The sequence below is a fragment of the Protopterus annectens genome, chromosome 1.part0 (assembly GCF_019279795.1).
Source record: "Protopterus annectens isolate FY-2018-M chromosome 1.part0, PAN1.0, whole genome shotgun sequence".
Lineage (NCBI taxonomy): Eukaryota > Metazoa > Chordata > Ceratodontiformes > Protopteridae > Protopterus > Protopterus annectens.
The window spans coordinates 859,612,496-859,631,776 of NC_056725.1; the positions used below are offsets into that span (position 1 = coordinate 859,612,496).

At 38.1% G+C, this 19,281-nt stretch overlaps 1 protein-coding gene across 1 annotated transcript in view; it reads right to left on the reverse strand.

Annotated features, from left to right (window-relative positions):
* The window catches only part of QPCT (glutaminyl-peptide cyclotransferase), a 1,088,038-nt gene that overhangs the window by 53,219 nt on the left and 1,015,538 nt on the right, over window positions 1-19,281 (reverse strand). The window lies entirely within an intron of this gene.

Genomic DNA, 19,281 nt, shown 5'->3' on the forward strand with positions numbered 1-19,281 from the left:
TACTGACTATTTATTTACTTACTTACTTACTTACTGACATTTGATTAGTGGGAAAGTCCAACTGGGTAGAAGCCCATTCTTAGTGGAGGCCTGGGGAGAAATGCTCTAATCCCATGATGTTTCTAAAAACTGAAAGAGGGAATTAAAAAAAAAAAAGAAGCCCACAGTACTGTCCACGATGGAATGAGATATGGAGCTGGAAACAGACAGGGTCCTGTCAAGGACTGATTGAGCCCCAGAAGATGTAAAACGGCAATTTGGAAAGGGGAATGAGAGAGGGATGTTGAACAGGGGCGAAAACAGGAAAACACGGATCTAACGTTAAGTACACAGCTTTCATATATGATAGTGCCCATTTTCGTCTGATTCAATGCGTGGGACAGATTCTCAAGCTGCCTAAAAAGGGCCAGGGTGGACTCAAGGAAAGACATTCCCGAGAATGGCAGAGCCAAAGGATGCGTAAGTTCTGGACTGCACATCCAATCTGTAATGAAACACAAAGGTATGAACAGTTCACCAACTCGCTGCTGCACTTATGTCACTAATAGGTACTCTTTTTCAAATGCTTTTGAGGTAGCAATTGCTCTGGTAGAGTAAGCCTTGGATTTAGAATTTAGAGACAACTCTCTTTACTTATAAACAAAAGAAATGCAATCTGCTAGCCAGTGAGAAAGCATAACTTTTGATACATGCTGACCTAGTTTAGACTTGGAAAAGGAAACAAAGAGCTGGTCTGATTTTTCCACAGTCCATTGTACAATGTAAACAAAATCTGAGTTGTCTATGGACATCTACGGTATGAAGGGTGTGTTCACTCTTGGTAAAAATGTTTGAAAAAATACAAGCAAATCAATTTGATTTAAGTTTGTTTCTGATGCTACCTTTACAAGGAAAAAGGGGTAAGTTTTCAGTGAAACTCTATCCTTGGGAAAAATAAGGAAAAGTGGCTTGCAGGAAAGTACTTGTAGTTCCAAAAGTTGTCTTGCTGAAGTGATGGCAATCTTCAAAGTGACAGATTTGAAATCTACTGATGTTGCAGGTTCAAAGGGTTTCTGAGTCAATGACTAGAAATATTGTAACATCCCATGGTGCAACTAGACCTTCAACAATCGATCTCAAAAAAAGCTTTGGTTATCCTAAGTGATGCAACAGACAAATCATTATGTCCTATGTGAAAATGTGAGATGGCGGGCATCTGGACTTTTACAGTGCAGTAACTGGAACCTCTCAGAAAAAGTTCAGAAAGAAAATCCAGTATCACTAAAACGAGCTGAGAAAGGGTCTAAACACTTCAAAGATGCCCAAACAGAAAACATTTTCTGTTTGCTTTTGTAAGCCTTTTTGGTGAGTCTTTCTGAGAATAAGAAATTATATGGTCTACTGGTGAGGAAAGCCTGAAGTCTCTGGCTATCGTTAAAATTGGAGAAACCTTGTGGTTAGTTTCAGGGATTGAAGATCCAGCAGAGGCAATGCAGATTGGTGACTGAGCAGATCCAGAGTGGGATCCTGTACTCATGGTGGGTGCAGTAGGTGAGGTCAAAAGAAGGAAAATCATACCTGTTGAGACCAAAAGGGGACAATGAGGATTATCTTGGTCTTGCACCTTATGGCTTTCTGAATTAACTTCAGGAGAAGGGGAATCGACAGGAAGGTGTAAAAGAGATGTGGGGACCAAAAATGCATCATGGAAGAATAAAGGCAAAGTAACTGCTGCATTTGTTGTTGAGGTAGGAAGCAAAGAGGTTGCAGCAAGGTTGGTCCCAGCATCTCTAGATTTCTGTTGCCAGTGTTTCTTTGAGAGACCACTCGTGAGGTAATGGGATACTCCTGCTCAACCTATCTGCTAGAGTACTTGATGTCTCAGAAATGTGCATTGCCACTACAAAGCACAGTGAAGACATCACTCATTACCAGACTCCCATGGTCTCTCAGCAGAGAGGGTATGAACTTATTACCCATTCCCCTTTGCTTGCTGATGTACAAGACCACTGACATATTGTCTTAGTGAATGGGGACCATGCCCTTGGGCAGGAGGTTCTGAAAAGCCTGCAACACTAGGAGGACTGCTCTCATCTCAAAGAAACTGATGTGAAGGCTGGCCTCTGCTGATGACGACATCCCTTGAACTCTCTTCCCTTCAAAATACACCCCGCCACACCCTAGAAGAGAGGCATCAATGGTGACTGTGGCCTTAGGTGGCTAAAAAGGTTTGCCCTGTAATACTGAAATGTAATCCACCAACTTATGTGACTCCTGCATACTTGAGTAAGTCAGATTCTGGTGTGAAGGGAGTGAAATTTCTCTGACTACTGTACTGCCAGTGTCCACTGTAGGACTCCCATGTGATATCTTACAAAAGGGACCAGTGTGACAGTGCAGGTCATCAACCCTAAAAGACACAGAATGTGTCTTACTTGTGGGCGCTGATGTTTCATCACTTGAAAAGTTATGAGCCTTGACATTTGGAATCTCACAACAGGAAGTTTTGCAATTTGCTGGACTGTGTCTATTTGGCACCCTACAAATTCTGTGTTCTGTGTGGGATACACTTTGCTCTTCTTGTAGTTGACTGAAATTCCCAATTGGTTTGCAAGACTGAAAAGGAATTTTTTTGTTGCAATAGTACATCATCGAAGGTAGCCGTTAGGATCCAATCCTCTACATAAGGGAAGACTTGGATCCCTTGCAGTTGTAGGTGACCTGTTGCCACTGCCATAATCTAGGTAAACACCTGGGAGGCTGTTGTGAGACCAAATGGCAGTACTCTGAACTGGCAGATATTGGTCCCCAGCAGAAAACAGAAAAACCTCCTGGAGTGCTTTTTGATCTTGATGTAATAGAAGGTGTCCTTGCAGATTGATAGTACACATCCAATCGTCCTTGCTCATGGCACGTTGCATGGATTTCACCGTGACCATCCAGAACTTTGTCTGCTTAACATACTGATTTATGTTGTTGAGATCTATTACTGGTCTGAGGTCCCACCGTCTTCTTTGGAACTAAAAAGAACCTGGAATAGACTCCAGATCCTAAGTGAACTGGAGTGACCACCTGGATGCCTCTTTTGGTATGAAACTTTAGTACTTCTGCTGCTGCATTTCTAAATGATCAGGTGGTATATCAGAAATCACTGATATTTTCTTTGAGACTGACAAAAAAGGTATGATATAGCCTCTGGGGATTATCCTCAGCATCCATGAATCAGAAATTATGGTTTGCCAGGCCTAAGGGTGTAAAGGTAAGTGCCCTCTGACTGCCTCCACAGTGCAGCAATTGGATCACCATTCAGGGACGCTGGTAAGGTTTCTCAGTGAAGGGTCAGGTCCACAGAAACCTTAGTTTTGTGGTCTGCTTCTTCCTCTTGGGTGGCATCCATTCAAATTGCCTCCACTCTGCTTTGGAGAGATCTATCCCCTTTAGTGACTTGGTGAAAACCTTGGGATTTTTTCTGAGTTACATTTTTCTACCTCCTCTTTGGTTCCTTGAAAAGGATCTTTGAGGAGTAGAAAAATGGATTCTCACAGCAGACAAGATCTTACCCTCCTGCTCACTTCTGGTAATCATTTTCTTTACCTTTGGTCCAAACACCGTGGAACTGTTGTAGGGGGTATTGATAATGGACACCTTGAAGCTTTCTGTGAAATCACATAGCCGCATCTAGGCATGACATTGCATGGTAACACCTGTACCGGTTACCTTTGATGTACCATTAGCTGCGTCTGACAGCAGTTGCATAGCCACATTTGAAGTAGACTGCAAAGCAGATATTTGGGCATCCATCATCCTTTGAATGTCCAAAGGCAAGCTATCCAAAGGAGACTTGGAAAACTCCTAGATCAAGTCTCTTTGGAAACATGTCAGGTGCACTAGGTAGTTCAGTGCTTGAAGTGCAAAGGTCACTGATGCATTTGTTCTTTTCCTTAGTCTGTCCATCTCCCTTGGCTCCCTGTTAGAGGGATGGACCAAGGAACTTTCCTCAGATAGTTCCTTCTTTGTGGCTGTTGCGACCACCTTGGCATCTATGGGGGGGGGGGGGCTTTTGACTAATGCTTCCTATCTTTCCGATCATCCAAGATTTTGTTTATTTTTTGGGAATGGGCTCTGCCACATCAGGTTTCTTCCAAGCCTTCTGAGCAACACCATCTATTAAGACATCAGGAGGTGGAAACCACCCACAATGTTGATGGGCCAGACACAGAAGCTTCAAGGAACATGGACCCATCATAAAAAGCATCTGTGAACTATCCCCCCCCCCCGCTTCATCAATTCCAGAATGTCCCAAAAGTAAGATCCTCAGGGAGGTGGGTGTCTTGGGGATCCTTCTCTGTAATCTACGTCTGTGTCTTCAGTGACAGACTTGGGAGAAGAGCCAAAGTGTTTCCATTTACATATCTTCTTTCGCGGGCCATGCCTCAGGTGCTATGATGGAGACACGTCGGAATCAGATGAGGAGCTTGAACACTGAGCTGACTCAAAGCTAAGTGGATTTTTCTGTCCCAGTCAACTAGAATGAGAGGAAAGATGGAGAGGATCTATTGAGAACTGAGAAGGATCCGAACACAGTGCACACACCTGTCTCCAAAGCCTGGTCAAGGCCCTTTCCACAGCCTTGAAAACCGACTCAGCTAATAGAGATAAGGAGAAACTACCTCTGTTAGCAGACTCAGTAGGTTTAGAACCACAAAAATGGGAGATAGCCTTGGTAACAAACAACTAAATCCAAGGAAAACTAAGGATAACGCCAAATATAAATGGTGCACGTAGAACACTGCTGACAGCACAATAATGGTTTAATATTTATATTTAAATAAAATACAGAACATTGAGCACTTGTATCACTTATAACAAGCAGGACTTCATCAGAACAAATAATAGATCTCCACAGTGCTCTTAAATAACAAATCTCATACATAATTAATTAATCAGCCAATCACCACACAATGTCAATAAAGACTTCCACAGTAAATACTAGTTATGCTAGCACTATTCTGTTGCAGGACATAAAAAACATTCAAGTGATAAAGCATAAAAAATAACTTATGAATAAGTACTACACTTCATGTTTTATTGTTGATCCTTCATCAATTTCCAAATATTTATACACTCCCTCTTGCTCAAGTCCTATCCCAAATTGATATTTTCTTGGTGCTGCAGCTTTCCAGCTTTAAAAGTTGTTTTTGCACATTTAACAAGACCAAATAACATTCTTATATCATCTTTAAAAGTTTTGACCACGTGCAGTTGTGCTTTCAGTTGCTCATCTGATGACCTATACAGTTTTAAACTGTCCACAAAAAGAAGATGGGTAGTCTTTACACTTTGCTGTTTTCTGGGAGTCAAATTGTAGCCATGACCTAATCTGTTAAGTAGACAGTTTAATGGGTTAAGGCAGCAATTCTAAAACTGTGGTCTGTAAACCCCTAGGGGTCCATATGATGAATTTTAGGGGTCCACGGAGTTCCATTTCTCACTTCTGCAGTGACTGACCACCTCTATTAAGAAAGAAAAAATAAAACAAAGAGACTTCCTTGTCTAACTAGCTGCTTACCCTGTGTTTTTACAGAGGAATAAGAAGTAATAACTTCCACGTTTGCAGCTGACATAGAACAACTGCTTGCTTGCCCTATGTTTCCTGTTTGGTAGTTGGAACTTAGAGGAAAATTTTAACAAACTGCTCCTTTCCCTCCAGTCAGACAGTTAATGTAGTTTTTTTTATACTGGTCAGTTCCTTTTACCAGTACTGCAGAGTTGACTGAGACGATCTTTTGGAAAGACCCCGAAGGTAACTTTTTTCTTTTTTTCCCCTAAGGCTTTGAATAGAAAGCATATCAGTCAACTGTCTAGACTTTTGCCTCATAGTTTTGGTCTGCTTCTCATAAAATTGAGTTTTTCTGGCAAATCCTTGGCAATTCATTGAGGACTGAGCTTTAGACTTCATATCCTTCAGAAAGAAAATTCATAGTAATGCAAAACTTGTTCTATCAGAGCACATGGCCGTGTGTGTGTGTGTGTGTGTGTGTGTGTGTGTGTGTGTGTGTGTGTGTGTGTGTGTGTGTGTAAGAGGTTAGTAATATACCCCTCAACTGTTTTCAGGTAATTGCAGAATGACCAGATTTTTGTCTCATATTTTTTTGGTCTGTTTCTCATAAAACTGCTTTTCTGGCATATCAGTGAGGTCTGAATTCAGAAAATAGCAGCAGACATTTGATCTTTACCCTTCATATCCTTCAGAAAATTTCTACTAATGCAAAACTAGTTTTAGTATTAACTTTCTATGTTTTTAAGAGGAATATTTAAAAGGTGTCACTATTTTTGGGAATGTGTTCCCCCATTATTTGTGGCTTTGTCCAGATTTCCTGAGCTAACTAAGAGGTCATGAGATATGGGGTGCAATGTTTTTTAGTGGAGAAGTTGTGATCTCAGAGCGCCTGGACGTGTGTGTGTGTGTGTGTGTGTGTGTGTGTGTGTGTGTGTGTGTGTGTGTGTGTGTGTGTGTGTGTGTGTGTGTGTGTGTGTGTGTGTGTGTGTGTGTGTGTGTGTGTAAGAGGGAGAGAGGTGTATGTGTGTGTGTGTGTGTGTGTGTGTGTGTGTGTGTGTAAGAGGTCAGTAGCATACCCCTCTACTGTACAGGTTTTCACAGAATGTCCATAGTTTTGCCTCATATTTTTTTGGCCTGTTTCTCATAAAATTGTGCTCTTCTAGAAAATCCCTGGGAAATCATTGAGGATTGAAGTTAGAAAATAGTGGCAGACATTTGAGCTTTAGACTTCATATCCTTCAGAAAATTCATACTAATGGAAAACTTGTTTTGTATCAACTTTCTTAGTTTGTAAGAGGAATATTTAAAAGGTGTCCCTATTTTTGGGACTGTGTTCCCCTATTATTTGTGGCTTTGTCCAGATTTCTTGGGATAACTAAAAGTTCACAAGGTATGCGGTGCAATGTTTTTAAGTGAAGAAGTTCTGATCTCAGACCACATGGCCATGTGTGTGTGTGTGTCTGTATAAGAGGTCGGTAGTACACCCCCTCAACAGTAAAGGTTTTCGCAGAATGTCCAGATTTTTGCCTCAATTTTTTGGTCTGTTTCGCGTAAAATTGTGCTTTTCTGACAAATCCCTGACAAATCATTGAGGACTGAAGTCAGAAAATAACATTGGGCATTTGCGCTTCACACTTCATACCCTTCAGAAAATCTGTACTAATGCAAAACTTGTTTTGTATCAACTTTCTAAGTTTGTAACAGCAATATTTAAAAGGTGCCCCTGTTTTTGGGACTGTATTTAGCATACCCCTCAACTGTACAGGTTTTCACAGAATGTACAGATTTTTATCTCAAATTTTTTATTCGTCTGTTTCTCATAAAATTCTGCTCTTCTGGCAAATCCCTAGCAAACCATCGAGTACAGAAATTATAAAATAATGGCAGACATTTCAGCTTTAGACTTCATATCATTTAGAAAATTTGTACTAATGCAAAACTTGTTTTTGTATCAACTTTCTAAGTTTGTAGAAGCAATATTTAAAAGGTGTCCCTATTTTTGGGACTGTGTTCCCCCATTATCTGTGGCTTTGTCCAGATTTCTTGGGCTGACTAAGAGGTCGAGAGGTATGGGGTGCAATTTTTTAAAGTGGAGAAGATGTGGTCTCAGAGCACATGGCCTTGTGTGTGTAAGAGGTAGGTAGTATACCCTCAACTGTCCAGGTTTTTGCAGAATGTCCAGATTTTTGCCCCATATTTTCATCCGTTCCTAATAAAAAGGATTGAAGTTGCTAAGTAATAAGAGACATTTGAATTTTAGACTTAATATCCTTCACAATCAGATTTGAAAAGTACATACTAACACAAATCCTGTTATTCTGGCAATTTTCCAAGTTCATAAGAACAATATTTATAATCTGTTCCTATTTATTTTAGGTTTTGTCCAGGTTTCATATGATTCAGGTGTGCGTGTGAGAGAGGGAAATGCCCTAGTTATGGTCAGCAGGTTGTTAGTAATTTGCTTAGACTCAAACTCAGTACTTTAGCTACAGGAAACAAGAGCCTGAATCTTCTCTACCCCAACTACCAAGCTGCATTTTTCAAGGGACTGAGTTTCAGGCGCATTTGTCAAGGAACTGTGAGCTTCAAGGGAAGAGAAGTTTACTGCTGCTCACACTAAGTCTGTTTACAATGTGCAGGTGTTTTATTTAGTTAGCAAATTGTTATTACCATTGTGGTATATAATTTTAAAGAAGTGTTTGTACCACAACAGATAGCATATTTGCATTTTGATGCAGAAGGCTGTGGGTTCTACTCCCACAGCATATAGATGGATTGCTGATACTGTGTTGTATTTCAAGGGTGTGGGATGCTGCACTCCTGAACATGTCCTCCTTTGGATGAGATGCCTGGTAACTATACACCTGTTTTCAGTTTGCCATCCATGCAATATTACCAGCTTACCATTTTTTAATGTAACATAGTAGGCAATTTATTCTTCAAGGGCAGCAGGCACTGAATTTGTAGATGAAACAGTGAAATATAAAGTTGTTTGTTAGCAGCAACCTCTTCATTAGTTACATATCTCTTTAAGGTGAAATTATTCAGATGACTTTTACTTCTGCAGAGATTGTGCATATTGACTGATATTGGTGGACTGTAATGACAGACGTTTGAGTGTCCTTTTATGGTTGAAATGTTCTGAAATGGGCTGTTTTGTCATTATTGGTTCATGTATTTTGTTTCATTGCTTACTGGAAAAATGTTCAAAACTATAAATTTAAAACATGCTGTAACAAGTGGTGATGTATTATACAAGTTATTGAAAGTTTTATTCAGAGAACGTTCACATGAGCAAAAACGCTGGAAATAGAAAGGGTGTTTGTGGGGTCATGGTACAGTGAGGAGTGGGATATTTGCCCTTTCCTCACTGTAGTGCGATCTCGAAGTTGGAATATATAGTTGGGGGGTGTGGGGGGGGGTGCAGCCCCGCACAATAAGAAGTTCGATTTCCAATGTTTTCGCTCATGTGAGTGTTCACTGAATAAAACTTTAAATAATCTAATATAGACCCATTTAATAACTGATACAATCAGGAAGGGGAATCAAAGAACATTTGCATGGTCCTAAAATATGTGCAAGGGGCTATGATTTGAAAACAGTCCAAAGGTAAACTTAATCTGCCACTGGCCAGATGCATTTTTTTTAATGTGGGTTTCAATGCTGTTTCAGTGAATGCGAGTTTCAAAGTCACAGAAGTTTTAATGCTAAGTCTGTTTTCATTGTGAGACTGTATTTCTTTGTTTAGCAAATGTCTATCAATGTTTGTGCTATAAAATTTGAAGTACAATTTTTATTTATTTATTTTACATTTGTTGACCGGGATAGTCCGAATGGATACATGTCCATTTTCAGCGGAGGCCCGGGGAGAAAAGCTCCAAAGGTAGTTACAAAAGCAAACATGACATAATACAAATTAAGCACAGTTTACAGACTCTATTGAGACATGTAAGTTATACAATCTCACAAACTTGTGATATAGTTTAACAAATTACAACACAAATAAACTGCAGGTGAAAATAGCATGGGTACACAAATATAATTAAAGATTTAGTCAGGCTTGGAGCAAGGACATAACCAATGAGAATTGAAATACTGCTTGAGACTTTTCTTGACTTGAGATAGGGTAGTCTCTAGAGTGATGTCAGCACGCAGTGAGTTCCAAGTTTTGCCAACAGAGTTGGCAAACAGAGAGTCACCGGCTGAGCTGTTGGATTTGACAGTTTGAACTACCAGTCTATTAGATGAGCAAAGTGGTCTGAGGTTGCAGTAGGGGTAGATAATGTTTTTAAGTACAGGTGTACTTTCAGGTTGGTTAAGTTCTATATGAGCCATTATGAGTTGGTTGTACTGAATTAGCCTGGGCAGTTCTAGCCAACCAAGATTATTTAGGTTTTTACAGTGATGTGTTCTGTAGGGCAAGCCAGTGGCAAATCTAGCTATGTGATTATAGCAGCTAGAGAGTTTAAGATCAGTTTTGTTTAAGTTGGTAAGTAAATGGGGAGGCACAGAAAAGGGTAGAGAGTAGATGAGAGTGGGCAATGGCAGCTCTAGCAGGTGGGGTTAGGAATGGTTTAATCCTATACAGTGAGCCAAGTTTTTTATTAATGGTTTTGATAGTTTTATTGACATGCATATCAAATTTAAGATTGTTATCCACGATAACACCTAGGAGTTTCGTGTAGACATCAGGGGAGATTATGGTGCCATTATTAGACTTAATGGAGAAGGATAATATTGAGGACCTTTGAGTGGGGGAGAAAAGTAATAGCTTTGTTTTGTTGGGGTCTAAAATCCGATGTTGATCAGAAAGCCAATTCGTAATGATTGTAGAAGTAAAGCAGAAAACAGCATGCACACTGAGAGTTTTGATCAGTGTTTATGGAAACTGGGGACAAATAGCCAAGTAATGTAATGGAACACTGTAATGGGTGTGTGTGTGTGTGTGTGTGTGTGTGTGTGTGTGTGTGTGGAGTGGGCTCACTGGGCAGGTGATCCAAATACAATGTATGAATACTGCAACCTTTTAGTTTATATAAAAAAACACTGATAATACTCAATATATTCTTTGTTTAACATTAATCCAAAGACGGTCTGCAGTCAACTGCACTGCACGCAGTCTGTGCAGCTCTGCAACTACAGGCTATGCCTACTTTGCTACTAGCTGTTAAGGGACTATATATTTTGATTATATGTTGTTTGTGTTAATTTCTATTAGTATTGTTTGTATTAGTATTGGTTGGTATATCAGTAAGTTGTTTTGCAAAAGTGAATGTAAGTTAAAATTTCGTTCCTCTCTTTCGTAGTTGTGAAGTTTTATTGATATTTAAATAGTGTTTAAATTATATTTTTAAATTCCAGGAAATGGTAATTGGTTGAAGAGAGGTACAGTAAAACATAGTGAGAACGCTTCAGAGTCATTTGAAGATGATGATGTACCTTTTTCAGCAGCAAAAAATGAAAAGACGACGCTAGTACTCAAGACACAAAGACTCAGCCGAGTACTTAAAATATGATTTACAAGTATTTCTGTTAATAATGTTGATAAACCTTTATGCGTCATTTATTATGAAGTGCTACCAAATGAAGCTATGAAGCCGGCAAAGCTTAAGCATCACTTTCAGTCAAAGCATAAACAATATACTGGCAAGCTGACCGCTTTTTTTCTAAATGAAAGTGAAAGAAATGGAAGCAAATCAAAAAGTTATAAGAAAAAACACAACTACTGGCAATAATGAGCAGGGCATGACCGCGTCATATGAAGTATCTCTCGTGAAGTCAGGAAAACCACATACAAGTGGTGAAAATTTCATTTTACTTGCTGCAAAAATAATGGTTACGCGAAGGGTGGGGAATAAAGCTGCCAGAGATTTACAGTCAATTTTATCAGATACTACAACTAGTGATCGAATCACAGAAATGTCTAACAACATTTAACCTCAACTGATTTGATGTGCACAAAAGAGTCAGTACTTTTCATTACAATTTGATGAAAGCACGGATATTTGCAACAATGCTAATTTACCTGCTTTCATTTAATACAAATTTGATGGTAAATTTCATGAAGATTTCTTATTTTGCAAGCCTCTTCCCACTCACATTACTGGTGAAGCACTTTCACTTGCTTAAATGATTTCTGTAAAAATGAATGAACTAAGTTGGTCAAAATGCCTTGGAACCATACCTCTTAACCTGGAAACATGAAAAATCTGGACAAAGGCGCATGAAAAATAGGTACAAATCTGTGTGCTAATTAACATAACATTTGCATACATAAATATGTAACTCCACCCACTTCTGTGCAATTGTGGAATACCAACTTTCAAACGCTAACTGAAGAACAGACAACCAAAATATGGCCTCAGCCCAGACCCTGTAGTAATTTTTTTAAAAATGTGTAGCAATGATGTTCACTGGGAAGGGAGAAGATGAACCTTAAGATTTTGTTTTTGGTGACTTGCAGTATGTGGGTTTTGTGGTAAAACCAGGGCATTTAATGGTAGGCAATATTCTAATGTTAGCAAAAGAATATTAAAGTTTGCTAGGACCTCTAAAAATCATTCTCCATGGCCTACTGATCAGTGGTGTAGCTTGAGTTTGTGCTGCCTGGGGCTGTCTTTGAGTTTGCCTCCCTTACTCCCCCCTCACAAAATCAAATGGGGCTCCCCATACACAGCTCCCCCGTGCAGACATTCTAATGTCCCATTACTTGCCTATTTGCCCCATTTACCATAAACACTGTAATGTATGCACTGCTTTACTTCTACGATGATTATTTGGATTTCATTTAAAACTTTTATTTTACATTTTATAACACAAACACTAATAGACATCTACTAAAAGTAATACAGTCTCACAATAAAAATAGACTTAGCAGTAAAATGTCTCTGACCTTGAAACTCACATTCATTAAAACAGCACTGAAACCCACATTCAAAGAAAATGCATCTGCCCAGTGGCAGATAAAGATTACCTTTGCAATGTTTTCAAATCATAGGCTCCTTGCACACAAAATATACATGTGTTCTTTGATGCACCTTCCTGACTGTATTAAATTACATTCCTTGTATAATACAGCACACTTGTTAGATCGCATTTTAAATTTATTGTTTTGAACATTTTTTCAGTGAACAATGAAACAAAATGCATGAACCAATAATGCCAAAACTACCGAGTTCAGAACATTTCCATCATAAATGTCTACTCAAACTTCTACAATCCACCAGTATCAGTAAATGTGCACAATCTCTGCAGAAGTAAAAGTCATCTAAATAATTCCACATTAAAGAGATCTGTAAAATCTGTAACATGAATAGGTTGCTGCTAGCAAACAGCTTAATATTTCATTGTTTTAGCTACAAATAAAGTGCCTGCTGCCCTTGAGGAATAAATTGCCCATGTTACATTAAAAAAAAATGATAAGGTAGTAATACTGCAATAGGGAATGGATAATAGGTTCATAGTTACTACGTACCTCTGCCAAAGAAGACATTCTCAGAACTGCAGCATCCACCCCCTTTAAAAGTACAACACAGTACAGTATCAGCAATCTAGCTACACACTGTGGAAGTAGAACCCATAGCCTTCTGCATCAAAAGTAAGTATTCTACCTGTTGTGCTACTAACACAAGCAGACTTGGCATAAGCAGTAAACTTCTCTCCCCCTGAAAAAAATCCCACGACACTTAATTGAAAAGAGTTCAGGAGTTTATTTACAACTTCAAAAAATTATTTGCACAGTCTTACAAAATATTTATACATTTTTCAAAAACAATACTGAAAAGGAAATATATCTTCAATATATTCTCAAAATTCATCCTCTCTGCCCTTTTCTTGTTGACCGTAAACATATTTTTTCTTAATAAAATATTGCACTCCCACAACTTGTTATATAATACTTCCTCACATACAGACCGCCATAGTATCCAAACTACACTTACTAAAATCATTTCCATTTTATATATCAGTCTGTTTTGTGCATTTCCATGTTTCCCATGTCAGCATAATTGTACATCAGAAAAAACGTTCATTTTTATGCTGTGAAGCAGTTTTTCCCCAAAAATGTCACCATCTTACATTCAGCATATGTTCAACATAAGTAAATGCCTCTAAAGAAGCTGCCGTGTAATCACATAAACAATGCAGCCAATAAGTAAATGCCTCTAAAGAAGCTGCACTGTAATCACATAAACAAAAGCAGCACACTAACTGCCACTAAAATAGTGCTTAAGAGCTGACAAATGTAAATGCAGTGCACACAGTAATCATACTCCTGCCATTAAGCTGACAAAAGTAACCCTGAAGAGTTAAACATAACCTTGCCTGCAGCCGTTATCTCCTGCCGTTAAGGAAAAGAAGCTAGCAAATGGCTGTTAAAGTAAAAAAAAAACATAACCCTGCCTGCAGCAGCTGTTAAGTAACAGTACAAATGTAACACACTCCTCTTGCCGTTAAGCTGGCAAACATAACCCTACCTGCAGCCCTTAACTCTTCCTACCATTAAGTAAAAGAAGCTAGCAAATGGCTGTTAAAATTACAGTACTGTTAAAGTAAAAAAAAAAAACCCTGCCTGCAGCAGCTAAGCAACAGCACAACTGTAGCACACTCCTCCTGCCATTAAGCTAACAAACGTAGCCCTGGAGAGCTGACAAACAAAACCCTGCCTGCAGCCATTAAGTAGCAGTACAAATGTAGCAAACGTAGCACACTCCTGCCATTCAAACCAGCCGTTAAGTAAAAGAAGCTAGCTAAGCTCCCACTCCTTTTTTACCTGCATAAAAACAGTGCTTAAGAGCGCTAACCTGCGTACAGAATCACAATAAATGTAGTGCCGGCTGACTGGAAAAGAAATGAGTGCACACAGTAATCATACAAATGGCCATTAAAGTTACAGTTTTGTTAAGGTAAAAACAGTGGAGAGCTGACAAATGTAACCCTGCCTGCATCCAGGCACCAGTCATTAAGTAAAAGAAGCTAGCTGCTGCTGCTGTGCCGCGCACAGTACAAATGCAGCATACACACGCCTAGTAAAAAGAGATAGCATACTCCTCCTGCTAAGTAAAAGTGGAAAAGTAAAATAAGCTAGCTGCTGTACAAATGTAGCACACTCCTCCCCCCGTTAATAGAAAGTTTTTCCTGCTTAATGCATTTTTTTTACCTGTCCTGGGCTGGAGGAGAGGATCCGAGCAGGGGAAAACAAACATACAGCCATTAAATAAGTAAAGCTGCTGGTCCTGGAAGAGGAGCCGAGCTGGGGAAGAAAGCTGCGCTGTTCATACACAGACCGGCCTACAGAAGCTGACATCATTGCACACGTCCTGCATGTGATGACGTCAGGAGTAAAAATAATAAAAAAAAAAAAAAAAAAAAAAAAAAGAACAGGAAATTTGGGAAATAAAGGGGCCAAGCGGGAATTTGTGGCACCCCAATATTTTGCCCTCAAAACTGGTATTTACCAAGGAATTTGATATGGTTGAGAGGTATGCTTGGAACTTGCACCGATGGTGCTTGAGCTATGACTGGAACAATAAAACGTATGATAAGTTTGATTAAAAAGGAAGCATCAAATTCAATCTGGACGCATTTTAGCATCCATCGTGAATCACTTGCTGCCAGAAAAATGCCAATTGATTTAAAAAGAACATTTGATGAAGCCGTAGCTATAATAAATTTTATTAAGGCTCGCCACTAAATAATAGGATTTTTCAAGTTTTGTGTGATGAAATGGGAAGCGATCATAAACAATTACTGGTACATACTGAAGTTAATTCGTTGTCACATGGGAAGGTTCTGAATCGCATTTTTGAACTTCATGATATAATAAGAGTCTTTTTAATTGATAAAACAAGTTTCCCTTTAACAGAATGTTTGAATGATTTTTCTTGGTTAGTAAAGATTGCATATTTAGTTGATAATTTCTGCTACATGAACTTAAATTTAAATCTTCAAGGAATTTGTGTAGACATGTTTAAAGTTGAAAATAAAATAGAAGCTATAATAAAAAAAATAGAATTGTTGGAAAGTTAACTGAAAAGGACTGTCTTCTATTCATTTTCAACTTTATCTGAATTTGTGCAAAGTGCTGAAGAAAAACTAGACCTAAAATAGTTGAATTACTCATGGAACACTTGAGAATTTTGAGAGAAACCTTTAGATTTTATTTTCTTCCATCTAAGAACTGGATTGGAGATCCATTTGGTTGCTAAGAAATAAATGAAATCAATGATTTGACAACCCCAGAACAAGATGATTTGGCAGAGCTGTCATGTGATGGTTCTTTAAAAACTGTTTTTAAACAAAACAGTCTGACTTTTGGTTTTAGCAGACAAAGCCGTCCAGAAATTATTTCCATTTTCTTCTACATATCTGAAAGCGAGCCTTTCCCACGTTACTTTACCTAAAAATAAACAGTGAAAGACTGAATGTTGAGCATGACTTAAGAATAAACCTGTCCAATACTGAACCTGATATTTTGGACTTAGTGGAAAAGAAATATCATCATCCATCACACAGTTATTGACATAAATGTAAATAATGATTAACACTTTTAATTGCAATGTATTTTGATTTGAAACCCTCTCTATACTGCATCATACAGAAACTTAAAAGCATTTTTATTAATATAATCACACACACATTTCTGTCCCTTTCACACACACACACACACACACACACACACACACACACACACACACACACACACACACACACACACAACACACACACATATGCTCTCACACTCACAAACAGATAAAAACACGACTGTGTTTGCATTTCAACTAAAATATGTGCATTAGTATTACTACTTTTGGTAAATTTTTACTACCGGAGGCTGAGTTCTCTTTCACAAAGCATGTACTTTCTCAGCACCTGTTTGCGTGTGTCAAGCTACTGTACTGTAAATCACAGGTTTATGTGTTTTTGTAGTGACCTCTTAAGATCTGGGTAATACCTTGACTTCAGTTAGAAAGTGATATATCATCCAACCCCTTTCCTTTTAGTACTCTGAAATTTGGGAGTTTCTGTCAGTGAAAAATGCTGTTTGCACTTTGTCAAAATTGGGTATAAGTATTAGCACTTGAAGGAAGAGTGAAGCTCTGGTCTGCAGTAAGGAATGTATATAAACCTGTACTAAAGAGTCAAAGAGCCTTATACACTGTGTCACCAACATCAGCAACTTGAACCTCACTGCCTACATTTCTTTGATGCTGCTTTATAACATAATACCTATACACATTTTTCCCTGCATCTGTCATACATATACATGACAATCCCTTTTAGACACTGTAATACTAAAGACAATACAATGAATAGTTAGTGTATTGAGGGGAATTGTCTTTGCATTAACAAACCAGCAGTTGGTTCGTATTCTAGAATTATTACCTAAGTTTGATAATGACCTTGTTTCACATTGATTTCTCAGTGCTAGAGGGCAGCCATAATATTTAGCAAGGGTCCTACTCAGGATTTTTAGCACACTATTATCAAGATAAGTACAGCTCTTGTGTCTATTCATCACACTGACTATTACAAACATATGAGGCAGACATTGTTTATTTGTTTGTTTGCTTGTTGCTACTATTTACCTGTTAGGTCTGTGGGCTTTTCATTGCATACATAAAAATGCATCAAAAATTAACATGCTAATGTTGAAGCATTCACTGTTCAATGACTTTTGATCTGGAATAGTTAAACTGTTTTATGCAGTAATAAATAGTACGGTTGTATAATAAGTAAACTTACCATAACAGTAGAGCATAGATGTTTGCATATAATAGCCTTATTTAAAAAAAAAGTATCACTCAGAATGAAGAAATATGTAGTTAACAGAATGAGATTAAAGCTTTTTTGGACTATACTCTTGTCCAAATGGTGACCTTTTTGGGAATTTGCTGGAGTATATATCACAGGGCTAGACTTCCTTTTTATTCACTCTTGTTTAATATTTATTGTAAAGCATGTTTTATATACCTGCAGTTGTTGGAAAAGCCTGCAACTTTTTCTGTGTGGAAAACTTGCACATAAAAGTAATGCAGTGGGAATCATTTGAGTTGCTTCATTACTGGCACAATGCTGGATACCAGAAACTGTTTTCTTATTTCAGATTTGTGTTTCAATGAGTATTAAACATCAAACCATCTCACTGCAGTACTTTTCTCTTTGTTCGGATTTCTTCAGCTTGAACAAGGCTTTAGTAAAGCAGGTTTCATTCCCCTTAACTATATGCCAACTCACCTAGCGCCTTACTCATAATACTGATTTGGCAATATGTTGCATTATTTATTGTTGTGGGTTCTTTCATGCCCAAATTTGCAGAGAGGAGCAGTGGTACATTGGATTTAAGTAGAAGTGAGAATTCTTGTTAACTGCGCATGTAACACTGCATTTAGATTAATTAGCAGTTTGTTTCAAATGGGGGAACTGTCTTGGTTGGTTTGTTAGGTTTTTAATTTGTAACTAAAATTAAACGTGTGATTTTAGGATTAGGTTCAGAGGATGTATGCTAGCAATTTGATGTTTCTTACTTTTACTGTACTGTTGAAGTTTACTTTCATAATAGCTAGAACCCTTGCTACAGCTTTCAGTACAGCCCAGGTGACTGGAGTTCAGTTATTGGCCCTGGTGCCTGATTATGTGTTTTCAACATAACTTAGCAATATTCACAGAAATAATAACATTTAATAATATTTGGAAGTGCCTTAATGCACTACTACTCATTCTAGAAATTAACTGAAGTGCATGTTTAGCTCATTAGACAGTTTTAGAAGCTGGAGTCTGTTTAAATCGTAATCCTTTAAAACTAAAACTAATTTTTAAAATTCAAGTGTTGCATTAACATTAATTATTTATTAATATTAACAAAATCCAAAATATAGGGGTCCGTGAAAATATTTCCTTTATTTACAGGGATCCTCCAGCTTGCAAAGTTTTGGAACCACTGGTTTAGAATCCTCTACAAGTTTAACAAAGTCAAAAAAGCCCAATATTTTCAGGTTTTCTTGTTCTGTCATGTTTCACAATTATAATTAATGCTTTATAAGCCCACATTTATTTATCAATTTTCTGAGTTGATGGTTTTATTCCTGTTTATCTCCACCTCCCAAATACAGTTCATGATTCTTTCCAATGTACTCTTGGTTCTTCTAGTCAACTCTTGTACTTTTTTCTGTCTCTCAAGCATTTTCCATTGGAAACACTAGAAAAGGTTTCACTGACACAGTTTCTCTGTGGTCTTTACTACCAGAAGAATAAGAAGCAGAATCTTCTTCTGTTTCACAGCTCTCTTTTTGTTGAACAAACATTTGCAATTCCTCCTTAGCATGTTCTGCATCAAAAAATGATTTTGTCCCCCCAGGACAGAAAAATTCTGAAGATAGCTGGGTACAGCAGTTTAAATCTCATGCCTGCTTCTCTGCATTCCCTGATTAGTGGAATACATTTACTCCTCTTCTCTATGGTGTACAGTCAGTAAGCATTTTCCACAAACACTCTACTGTCTCACACTTTCAGTAGTTTGCCCTTCTGCCACAGTTTTGTCAGAATTAACTCCTTCTGCTGGTAGGACTGCATTTTTACTATTAAAAGTCTAGGTTACTTTTTCAATGCCAGGTTTGGAGCATACACATGATGTTCCCTTTCACTTAACAACTCCGGCTATGGAATACCAGTCCAGTTTCTTATTTGTGCTTTCATAAAATTAATACAGTCTGTTCTTTCCATCTTCTCTCTTACAGCAGAAAATC